The sequence below is a fragment of the Macaca nemestrina genome, chromosome X (genome assembly GCF_043159975.1).
Source record: "Macaca nemestrina isolate mMacNem1 chromosome X, mMacNem.hap1, whole genome shotgun sequence".
Classification (NCBI taxonomy): domain Eukaryota; kingdom Metazoa; phylum Chordata; class Mammalia; order Primates; family Cercopithecidae; genus Macaca; species Macaca nemestrina.
The window spans coordinates 76,906,248-76,918,270 of NC_092145.1; positions in this window are offsets into that span (position 1 = coordinate 76,906,248).

Genomic DNA, 12,023 nt, shown 5'->3' on the forward strand with positions numbered 1-12,023 from the left:
AGGCTGGTCTCGAACTCCTGGCCTCAAGTGATCTGCCTGCCTTGGCCTCCCAGAGTGCTAGGATTGCAGGCATGAGCCACCGTGCCTGGCCCGGCCTTGATTTCTAAGAATTCCTATGGCCTCCTCCTCAGTTTGCCCCTGCACCAAATCATTGCTGAGGATGTTAGAACTAACCCCAAACCTCAGTTATCAAGTCAGTCTTTACCTTGTGTATCACTACAGCAAATAATCAGTTCACAACCCTCCCAAGGTCACCACAACTTAAGCAGAGGGACACACACACATATATACTCTCAAGCTGAATTTTCCCCTCAACAGTGAAACCTTCACAACTGGCTTCTGAAGAGGAGGGCTGGCCCATCAGGGAATAGCAGTCTTTGACCTCACTCTTTCACTGGAGCCTACATAATACAGAATGCACAGATGTATCAGCAGCCAAAGTAAACACTTTTCCAGCAGGAGATAAACTTAATTCTGAGATCAGAAACCTAATCTTGTCACACTTACAAGGTTTATCATACTTCACAAGAACTTCTGAGTTTCTTTCCAAGGCTGATGACCCCATTGCTTTTGCCAGCATCCTTCAAAGGCATTGCTGAACTTGTAGATAGGGGCAGAGAATAAGGGTCTATGGAAAGCTCAAAATGTGGAATGGAGTCATAGTGAGAGTTAAAAAAAAAAAAAAAGCCATGACTCATATGGAACTCATGACTCACTCTCATGAGGAGTGTGACATTCCTTCAAATAACGCCCTATACCATCTGTGAAAAGGCACTCTAAGAGTCTCAGTCAAAAGCTTGTTATAGGTCGGGCACAGAGGCTCATGCCTGTAATCCCAGTACTTTGGGAGGCAGAGGTGGGTGGATCACCTGAGGTCAGGAGTTCAAGACCAGCCTGGCCAACATGGCAAAATCCCATTTCTACTAAAAATACAAAAACATAGCCTGGCATGATGGTGGGTGCCTGTAATCCCAGCTACCTGGGAGACTGAGGCAGGAGAACTGCTTGAACCCGGGAGGTGGAGGTTGCAGTGAGCTGAAATTGTGCCACTGCACTCCAGCCTGGGCAACAGAGCAAGACTCTATCTCAAAAAAAAGCTTGCTATAAAGTGTAAATAGCTTTTTTTTTTTTTTTTTTTTTTTTTTTTGAGACGGAGTCTCGCTCTGTCTCCCAGGCTGGAGTGCAGTGGCCGGATCTCAGCTCACTGCAAGCTCCGCCTCCCGGGTTCACGCCATTCTCCTGCCTCAGCCTCCCGAGTAGCTGGGACTACAGGCGCCCGCCACCTCGCCCGGCTAGTTTTTTGTATTTTTTTTAGTAGAGACGGGGTTTCACCGTGTTAGCCAGGATGGTCTCGATCTCCTGACCTCGTGATCCGCCCGTCTCGGCCTCCCAAAGTGCTGGGATTACAGGCTTGAGCCACCGCGCCCGGCCAATAGCTTATTTTTAAAAAAATATTCTAGGCTTTCTCTGTGGAAGTGGAAGGAATGGATGCTTCTACCCTTGGCAGTTTTTTGACAGTGCTACTATTTGAGCATTAGTGTGGGAATGGAGGAAATGAGGGAGGAGGTGACCCAGGGTACATACTCTAGTCTAAGGGATCTAATGGAACTTGGTGCCCAGAAAAAGCACTTCGGAATAGCTTAGCATTGACAATTTTCAGTCTTGTCACATGATTTTCCATGAAGTTTTACAGAAGAGAAAAGGAGGCCCAGAGAAGTAGTGACACTGGAGGACGGGAGAGTTCCCTGACTCCCTCGAGATACTTGCAAGGGTGTAGGTAGCGGGGACTCATTTTGCTCAAATTGAACTCAAACCCCTAGAGGGAGGGGGAGCATGCAGGTGAGTGGGTGCAGGAGCCAGGTCGAGTGCTGGCAGGAACAAATCCTGTATCAGCTTGTGACAGTGTCTAGCAGTTGCCCGTGACCTCTGGAGCCCCAGAAGATGTGTGTTATAAATAATGCTCTTTTAGCAGTTGTCGTCTGTGGACAAATGACTCTCCTGAAGCCTGGCCTTCTTCCTGCACTATCCCCCTTTCAGCTCCCCTTCTGCTGAGGGCCACTTCCACCGCTTAATAAAGTCTTCACATTCACCATCCTTCAAGTCCGTGTGACCTGATTCTTCCCAGACACTTGACAAGAACCCAGTTACCAAGAGGGTATGTATGACTGAAATTCAAATCCAAGCCTCCTGACCTCAAATCCAGTGCTCTTAGCACCTCAGCAGAGGTGGTACAAAACAAACCTTGATGCCTGTTCCCCAAAGGCTACTGCATAGACGGTGGGTAATATGAGCCCAGAGTTCTGTCTAGAATTCTACCTGCTCCTTCTAACTGCCTGCTCCTGGCACATCTGAAGTGTGGTGAAACCCAATCAAGAACCACTGCAGTGGTCAAAATGAAAATTAACCCTAAACTTGTATATGCTGTCGTAGAGAGTTTATTAGACTGAACATGGAATTACATTTTTAAAGCATTATAATAACTTGCATAGCAGATTTTGCACAGTAGTTACGGCAACACCCATCTTGGGATGTATGTGGGAATCTCAAACTCTTAAGAACTGCTTAAGCTGCTGGCTATGGGCAGAAAGGTATAAGCATCAGGGATCAGAGGCTTATTGGGCAATATTAAAATAAATGCTTGTCTGCCTCTATGTAATGCCAGTGTCTATGGTGGAATTTCTGAAGTAAGTTACTTTGAAGAAAAAATTATTTTTTCTTGATCCCTCAGTCTCTAGCAACGCTATCTATTTCTTGGTACCATTCTGATAAACCAAGGACTTCTTCCCATAATGCCCTGTATATTGCTGGGATGAAATCAAGAGTCAAGGAAAACAACATACCTGTGAGAAGCTCTTGGTACATGTGATGGTTAATACTAAGTGTCAACTTGATTGGATTGAAGGAGGCAAAGTATCGATCCTGGGTGTGTCTGTGAGGGTGCTGCCAAAGCACATTAACATTTGAATCAGTGGGCTGTGGAAGGCAGACCCACCCTTAATCTGGTAGACACAATCTAATCAGCTGCCAGCGAATACAAAGCAGGCAGAGAAATGTGAAAAGGCGAGACTGGTCTAGTGTCCCAGCCTACATCTTTCTCCTGTGTTTGATGCTTCCTGCCCTCAAACATCGGACTCCAGGTTCTTCGGTTTTGAGACTAAGACTGGCTCTCCTTCCTCCTCAAGCTTCCAGACAGCCTATTGTGAGACCTTGTGATCATGTAAGTTAATAAACTCATATATATATACACACACACACATATATATATACACACACACATATACACACACACACATATATATATCTCATATATATATATATCTCATATATATATGTGTGTGTATATATATATCTCATATATATGTATATGTGTGTGTATATATATATCTCATATATATATGTGTGTGTATATATATATATCTCATATATATTTCCTATTAGTTCTGTCCCTCTAGGGAACCCTGACTAATACAGTACACTTGGTACACGTTCCTGTTGTTCCTCCTTCTGTAGTCAGATTTTTTCTAAAATAAGGACCTTCTCTTGGGAATCTTTAAAACTTTATGATGGTTGCTCTCACATACCAATCAGCAATCAAGATGATTGTTCACATATCTCTTCAGACACCTCTCAGGACATGTGGCCAAAAGCCAGAAGCATTCTCTTCCTTTTCAGAATTCATCTTTTTCTCCGGGCTCTGGGGAGCTTCTTCACAAGTGTCAAAATCCTGCTTGTCATGTGTTACAAAAGCGAGCAGGTTTCTAATGAGATTTCACCTTCTGCGCATTACAGATTGCTCCACATTTCTTGCTCCCTGGAAGCTCTTGGGGTTGCTCAGCTGGTTCAGGCCCTGTTATGGGAGCAGTTCCAGCAAATGTGACTAGAATTGCACAGTTGACTGGTAGAGAGAGGCCTGTCTTCCTCTCTTTCCTTCCTGAAACCAGCGTACTGCTTTTACCTCTAGGTTCCAGCTATGTTCAAGTCTTGTGACCAGGCTGTCTCACCCTACTTTCTTCCCCTCTGACCCTTTAATTCTACCACAAACTTGGCTGCCTATCTGAAGAGATTTTCCATTTTGTCCTGCATTTAGTTTGGTTTAGGGTACAGAATTTGTTTTTCCCCTAAAATGATCCCCAAGAGAAGCTTGCGAGGAGACTGAATCCTTAAACTGCCATGCAATCAACAACTGATTTGAGACAACTACTAGACAGAGGGAAGAAGAAACACACAAAAACCCAGTTTCGGGGCCAGCCCTTGGCAGAACTGAGAAATTTCTAGCCAGGTCTTGGTAGTTTAACCTTCACATATCTCTAGTGTATCAGGGACCAAAATTGCCTTCTACCAGGCATGTCACACTCCAGAAACTTGGGGATGCACCTCCCTTTGGTAGCCCAGTGCTCTTCACATTTTTTGTTTTTTTTAGACAGAGTCTCACTCTGTCTCCCAGGCTGGAGTGCAGTGGACAATCTTGGCTCACTGCAAGCCCCGCCTCCTGGGTTCAAGTGATTCTCCTGCCTCAGCCTCCCAAGTAGCTGGCATTACAGGTACCGAGCACCACACCCAGCTATTATTTATTTATTTATTTTTTAAGTATAGACAGAGTTTCACCATGTTGACCAGGCTGGTCTTGAACTCCTGACCTCAGGTGATCTGCTCGTCTCGGCCTCCCAAAGTGCTGAGATTACAGGCGTGAGCCACTGCACCCGGCCTGGTTTTTTGTTTGTTTGCTTTGTTTTGTTTTTGTTTTTGTTTTTGAGAGTTTTGCTCTTGTTACCCAGGCTGGAGTGCAACGGCGCCATCTCGGCTCACTGCAACCTCTGCCTCACGGGTTCAAGTGATTCTCCTGCCTCAGCCTCCCAAGTAGCTGGGATTATAGGCGCTCACCACCATGCCCGGCTAATTTTTGTATTTTTTGTAGAGATGGGGTTTCACCATGTAGGCCAGGCTGGTCTCGAACTCCTAACCTCAGGTGATCCACCCGTCTCAGCCTCCCAAAGTGCTGGGATAACAGGTGTGAGCCACTGTGCCCAGCCCACTTTTAAGCACTAGAACCACAAGGTTTTAGTAAAGATGTAGTTCAAAGAAAGAGATAAAGATGGAATCATATATTCTGCAATAACTTCATAATGGAGAGGAGGTGAGCTACCCCCAGACAAGGTCTTTTTTTTGTAGGTAAGGAGACATTCTCTACCAGGATTCATGAGATTTGTGGCAGTGTCCTCATTAGGGGTGGGAGGAGGACTCTCTTTTAGCTTTTTAACACTCTTGCTGATACTATGTATCCTCTCTTGTTTTCTAATAATTATAATAGTTAATAGTGAAAATTATACCACATATATCATGTGCCAGACATTGTAATAAGTGCTTTATATGCATTTACCCAGGTAACAAGCAACTCTATGTGGTAAATATTATCATTGTCTCAGTTTTTAGATGAAGAAATTGAGGCATGGAATGATTAAGTGGCTCAGGGCCACCCAGCCAGTGAGGAGCAGAGCTGTTACGGCAAGCCCCATTCGTCCAAGCTCCATTGTGGCTTCTGTTGATCCAATGTACTGTCTGCTGGTGGGTTAGGCTACTGCCTTCTTCATTTTGGGATCCTGGATCTCTCTTGCTCATGGCACTGCCAGCTTTTCTGAACACTCTGGATATGCTTTGAGGCCTGGGCCTTAAAAAAAAATTACTTGTTTTGGCTGAGACAATTTAGAAAACCACAAAAATTAAAAAAAAAAATAACAGTCACACTAAGTGATACCACTCCTAAAACTGTCTTTTCATTAATTTTTCTGGAAATACTATTTCCTATCAGATTTTCCTTCATAAAAAAGGTCTTTAGAAGCTTACCGGTAAGGGCCGGGCGTGGTGGCTCAAGCCTGTAATCCCAGCACTTTGGGAGGCCGAGACGGGCGGATCGCGAGGTCAGGAGATCAAGACCATCCTGGCTAACACGGTGAAACCCCGTCTCTACTGAAAAATACGAAAAACTAGCCGGGCGAGGTGGCGGGCGCCTGTAGTCCCAGCTACTCGGGAGGCTGAGGCAGGAGAATGGCGTGAACCCGGGAGGCGGAGCTTGCAGTGAGCTGAGATCCAGTCACTGCACTCCAGCCTGGGCGGCAGAGCGAGACTCCGTCTCAAAAAAAAAAAAAAAAAAAAAAGAAGCTGACCGGTAAGATATCCTCTCCTTCTTTGCTACTCAGAGACGGCTTCTTTACGAATTTCCTTCCAGAAACCATTTGTGCTTAGTTCTCCCAATTAAGTTACCAAGAAAGGTAAAGTGAAAGCCATACTTTAGCTCATTTTGTAAGTAATTTATGAAATAACTTCAGGTGCTAGTAAGTGCTGTTTTTTGTAGGTGAATATACCAGAATGCTGAACTGGACACTCTCAGAATTGCACATTCTTCCAACCAAGCACAGCCTATAAACCAATGAAGTCTGATGCCACAAAGAAGAAACATTTATTTGTATGCACTGTTTTTATCTCCCTAAAACAATAAAAGGAATTCTATTTTTGTCAGATGCTTTTCTTAAATCAGTACACGACTCCCTCCGCCCTCTCCTGGGTCGGAGATGAGGCCATCTAATTTCCCAGTCTGCCCTACTGGAGAAATACCTGGAGGGAGGAAGAAGAAGGGAAAATGGCAGATTGAGGATTGATTTGTTTATGGTACTGCAATAACTCTTCCTGGAAACAGAAATGGGTGCGGGAAATGGCCTCTTCTTTACTTCTCCCCTATTGAATCCACTGACAATGAAGGTGTCACTGCGTGGTCTTTCAAGAACAGGGTCAAGGTATGGGATTTCTTGTAGGTAGTACTTTTTTATTTTATTTCATGAGAAAATAAAGGGAAGGCATAAAGAAAGTAGATAGGAAGCCCCAGACAGCATGTCCTCTAGATGGTGAATAATAATTCCATTCTCCTTGCTCGTGATTGGTTTAGGAATAGGTATGTGATGTGATTCTGACCAATAAGACACCAGGTAGATTATTCTTGGGCTTCTGGGAATGTTTCCTTACTCTTAAAAAGTGGCACAAATAAGATACTGCTACACATCTATTTAAAACGTCTTAGTCTGCTGGTAAAGATGTGAAGCAACTAGAACTCTTCTATAGCACTGGTGGAAATGTAAAATGGTACAGCCACCCTGAAAAACAATTTGGCTGTTTCTTATAAACATATACTTTCCCTGTGATCTAGCAATTGTACTCCTTGGTATTTACCCAGGGTTTCTCAATCTTGGCACCGCTGACATCTCAGGCCGGCTAATTCATTGTTGTGGGAGGCAGACTGATAAGGTTTGGCTGTGTCCCCACCCAAAATCTTATCTTGAATTGTAGTCCCCATAGTCCTTATAATCCCTGCGTGGCAAGGGAGAGGCCAGCTGGAGGTAACTGAATCATGGGGCAGTTTCCCCTGTGAAAGAAAAATATCCTGGGCCCCCAGGATCACTAAGGAAAACTCAAGCTAGAAAATGCTTAGGGGAAACCTGCCTCCCATTCTATTCGAAGTCATTCCTCTGCTCACTGAGATAGATGTATATCTCTGATTTGCCTCCTTTGGAAAGGCTCATCAGAAACTCAAAAGAATGTAACCATTTGTGTATCACCTACCTGTCACCTGGAAGCTCCCTCCCCTCTTCCAGTCCTCCTGCCTTTGCTTCAAGTTGTCCCGCCTTTCCAGACAGAACCAATGTACTTCTTACGTAAATTGATTGATGTCTCTTTTCTCCCTAAATGTATAAAACCAAGCTGTTCCCTGACCACCTTGGGCACATGTCATCGGGACTTCCTGAGGCTGTGTCACAGGTGCGTCCTGAACCCTGGCAAAATAAACTTTCTAAATTAACTGAGACCTGTCTCAAATTTTCAGGGTTCACACCCCCATGCTGTTCTCATGATAGTGAGTTCTCACAAGATCTGATGGTTTTATAAGTGCTAGGTAGTTCCTCCTGTGGTCCTTTTCCTTCCTACCTACTTTCCTTCACCTTGTGAAGAAGGTGTCTTGCTTCCCCTTTGCCTTCTGCCATGTAAGATGTACCTGCTTCCCCTTCGCCTTCTACCATGATTGTAAGTTTCCTGAGGCCTCCCCAGTCATGCTGAACTGTGAGTCAATTAAACCTCTTTCTGCCAGGCGCAGTGGCTCACGCCTGTAATCCAAGCACTTTGGATTGTAATCCAAGCACTTCGGGAGGCCGAGGCGGGTGGATCACGAGGTCAGGAGATCGAGACCATCCTGGCTAACACGGTGAAACCCTGTCTCTACTAAAAATACAAAACATTAGCCAGGCGTGGTGGTGGGTGCCTGTAGTCCCAGCTACTCGGGAGGCTGAGGCAGGAGAATGGCATGAACCTGGGAGGTGGAGCTTGCAGTGAGCCAATGCCACTGCGCTCCAGCCTGGTTGACAGAGTGAGACTCTGTCTCAAAAAAAAAAAAAAAAAAAAAAAAAACCTCTTTCCTTTATAAATTACCCAGTCTCAGATATTTCTTTATAGCACTGTAAGAACAGACTAATACACAGACCCGTGCATCGTAGAATGTTTAGCAGCATCTCTAGCCTCTATCCACTAGATGCCAGTAGCACTTCCCCTACCCCAAGTCTCCAGATATTGTCAAACATCCCTTGGTGGGGGCAAAATAGTCCCCAGTGAAGAACCACATCCCTAGAAAAATGAAAACTTATCTTCAGAAAAAAACCTGTTACCCAATGTTTATAGGAGTTTTAATCATAATTGCCAAAAACTGGAAACAACCCAAATGTCCTTCAATGAGCAAATGGCTAAACAAATGGTGGAAATCTATTCAATGAATTAACACTTAGCAGTAAAAAGGAAAGAGCCATTAATAGGCATAACAAATTTAATGGAGCATTAAATAGGCATAACAAATTTAAAGAGCATTATGCTGAGTTAAATAAGTTAGCCTCAAAACATTACACACACTGTATAATTCTATTTATAGGACATTCTTGAAATGATAAAACTATAAGGCCAGAAAACAGATCAGTGATTACCAGAGGTTACATATAAAGGAAGGGTGTGACAGAGGGATAACATCAGGGAGTTTTTTGGGGTGATAGAACTGTTTTGTATACTCATTATGGTGTTGTTTACATGTGTGAAAGCTAGTAGAACCAAATACTTTCTGTTGTATATTGCATCTCACACCAATCCGTTAATCTCCTTGTACTTCTCTGTCAGAGCTCTTACGTGGCTACATGCATTGTCAAGAAACAATAATATTTTGAAAGGAATCTATTTTTCTGAGCAGCAGGTCTGAACAGTGGGCTTAAAATATTCAGTAAACCATGCTATAAACAGATGTGCTGTCATCCAGGCTTTGTAATTCTATTGATAGAGCACAGAGTAGATTTAGCATAATTCTTAAGAACCCTAGGATTTCAGAATGGTAAACGAGCATTGGCTTCAGTTTAAAGTCACCAGCTACATTTTATCACCCAACAATTGAGTAAGACTCTCGCTTTAAAGCTTTAAAGCCAGGGATTGATTTCTCCTCTCTAGCTATGAAAGTCCTAGATGGCATCTTCTTCCAATAGAAGGCCGTTTTGTGTACATTGAAAACCTGTTGTTTAGTGTATTCACTTTCATCATCTTCTGGATAACTTACTGCAGCTTCTTCATCAGCACTTGCTGCCTCACCTTGCACTTTTATGTTATAGAGATGACTTATTTCCTCAAACTTCATGAATCAACCTTGGATAGCTTTCAATTTTTTTTCTGCAGATTCCTTACCTCTCTCAGCCTTTATGGAACTGAAGTGAGTTAGGGTCTTGCTGTGGATTAGGCTTTGGCTTAAGGGGTTGTTGTGGCTAGTTTGATCTTTTATCCAGACAACTAAAATATTCAAATTTTCTCCATATCAGAAGTAAGGCTCTTTTGCTTTCTGATATGCTTTGGATTTGTGTCCCCACCCAAATCTCACATCCAAGTTGTAATTCCCAGTGTTGGAGGAGGAACCTGGTGAGAGGTGATTGGGTCATAGGAATGGACCTCCCCTTTGCTGTTCTCGTGAAAGTGAGTTCTAATGAGATGTGGTTGTTTAAAAGTGTGTAGCGCCTCCCTCTTTACTCTCTTTCTCATGCTCCCACCATGTAAGACATGCTTGCTTTCTCTTCACCTTCCACCATAATTGTAAGTTTCCTGAGGCTTCCCCAACCATGCTTCCTGTACAGCCTGTGGAACCGTGAGTCAATTAAACCTCTCTTCTTTACAAATTACCCAGTCTCAGGTAGTTCTTTATAGCAATGTGAGAATGGACTAATACAAAAAATTGGTACCCAGGAGTGAGGCATTGCTGTAGATACCTGAAAATGTGGAAGTGGCTTTGGAGCTGGGTAATGGGCAGAGGTTGGAACAGTTTGGAGGGCTCAGAAGAAGACAGAATGATGAGGGAAAGTTTGGAACTTCCTAGAGACTTGTTAAATTGTTGTGACCAAACTGCTGACAGTGATATGGACAATGAAGTTCAGGCTGAGTTGGTCTCAGATAGAGAAGAGGAACTTACTGGGAACTGGAACAAAGGTCACTCCTGCTATGCTTTAGCAAAGAGACTGGTGACATTGTGTCCCTGTTCTAGGAATCTGTGGAACTTTGATCTTGAAAGCGATGATTTAGGGTGTCTGGCAGAAGAAATTTCTAAGCAGCAAAATGTTCAAGATGCGTGTATTAGTCCATCCTCATGCTGCTATGAATAAATACCTGAGACTGAGTAATTTATAAAGAAAAGAGGTTTAATTGATTCACAGTTTCACATGGCTAGGGAGACCTCAGGAAACTTACAATCATGATGGGAGGCACCTCTTCACAAGGCAGCAGGAAAAGGAATGAGTGCCAGCAGAGAAAATGCCAAACATTTATAAAACCATCAGATCTCATGAGAACTCACTCACTATCATGAGAACAGCATGGGGGAACCATCCCATGATTCAGTTACCTCCCACCTGGTCCCTCCCATGACATGTGGGGATTTTGATGGGATTATAATTCAAGATGAGATTTGGGTGGGGACACAGCCAAACCATATTAATTTGGCCTGGCTCCTTCTAACAGCATATGGTCATATGCATGACCAAAGAGATAATCTGAAATTGGAACATATTTAAAAAGAAAGCAGAGCATAAAAGTTTGGAAAATTTGCAGCCTGACCATGTGGTAGAAAAGAAAAACCCATTTTCTGGGGAGGAATTCAAGCCAGCTGCAGAAATTTGCATAAGTAAGGAGAAGCTGAATGTCAATATCCAAGAAAATGGGGAAAATGCCTTGAAAACATTTCAGAGACCTTTGCAGCAGCCCCTCCCCTCACAGACCTGGATGCCTAGGAGGGAAAAAATGGTCTTGTGAGCCAGGCCCAGGACCTCGTTGCACTGTGCAGCCTCAGGACATGGCACTCTGCATTGTGGTCATTCTAGCTCCAGCCATAGCTAAAAGGTGCCAAGGTGCAGCTCAGGCTGTTGCTTCAGAGGGTACAAGCCTCAAGCCTTGGTCACTTCTATGTGGTGTTAGGCTTGCAGATGCATAGTGGGAAAGAGTTGAGGCTTGGCAGCCTCTGCCTAGATTTCAGAGGATGTATGGAAATGCCTGGATGTCCAGGCAGAAGTCTGCTGCAGGGGTGGAACTCTCATGGAGAAGCTCTACTAGGGCAGTGCAAACGGGAAATGTGGGGTTGCAGCCCCCACATAAAGTCCCCATTGGGGCACTGCCTAGTGGAACCATGAGAAGAAGGTCACCATCCTCAGACCCCAGTAGATTCTCTGATAGCTTGCACTGTGTACTTTGAAAAGCTGCAGGCATTCAATGCCAGCCCGTGAAAGCAGCTTTGTGGACTGTTCCCTAAAGAGCCACAGGGGCAGAGATGCCCAAGGCCTTGGGATCCCACTTGCATCAGTGTTGCCTGGATGTGAGACATGGACTCAAAGGAGATTATTTTGGAGCTTTAAGATTTAATGACTGGCCTGCTGAGTTTTGGATTTGCATGGGGCTTGTAGCCTCTTTGTTTTGGCCAATTTCTC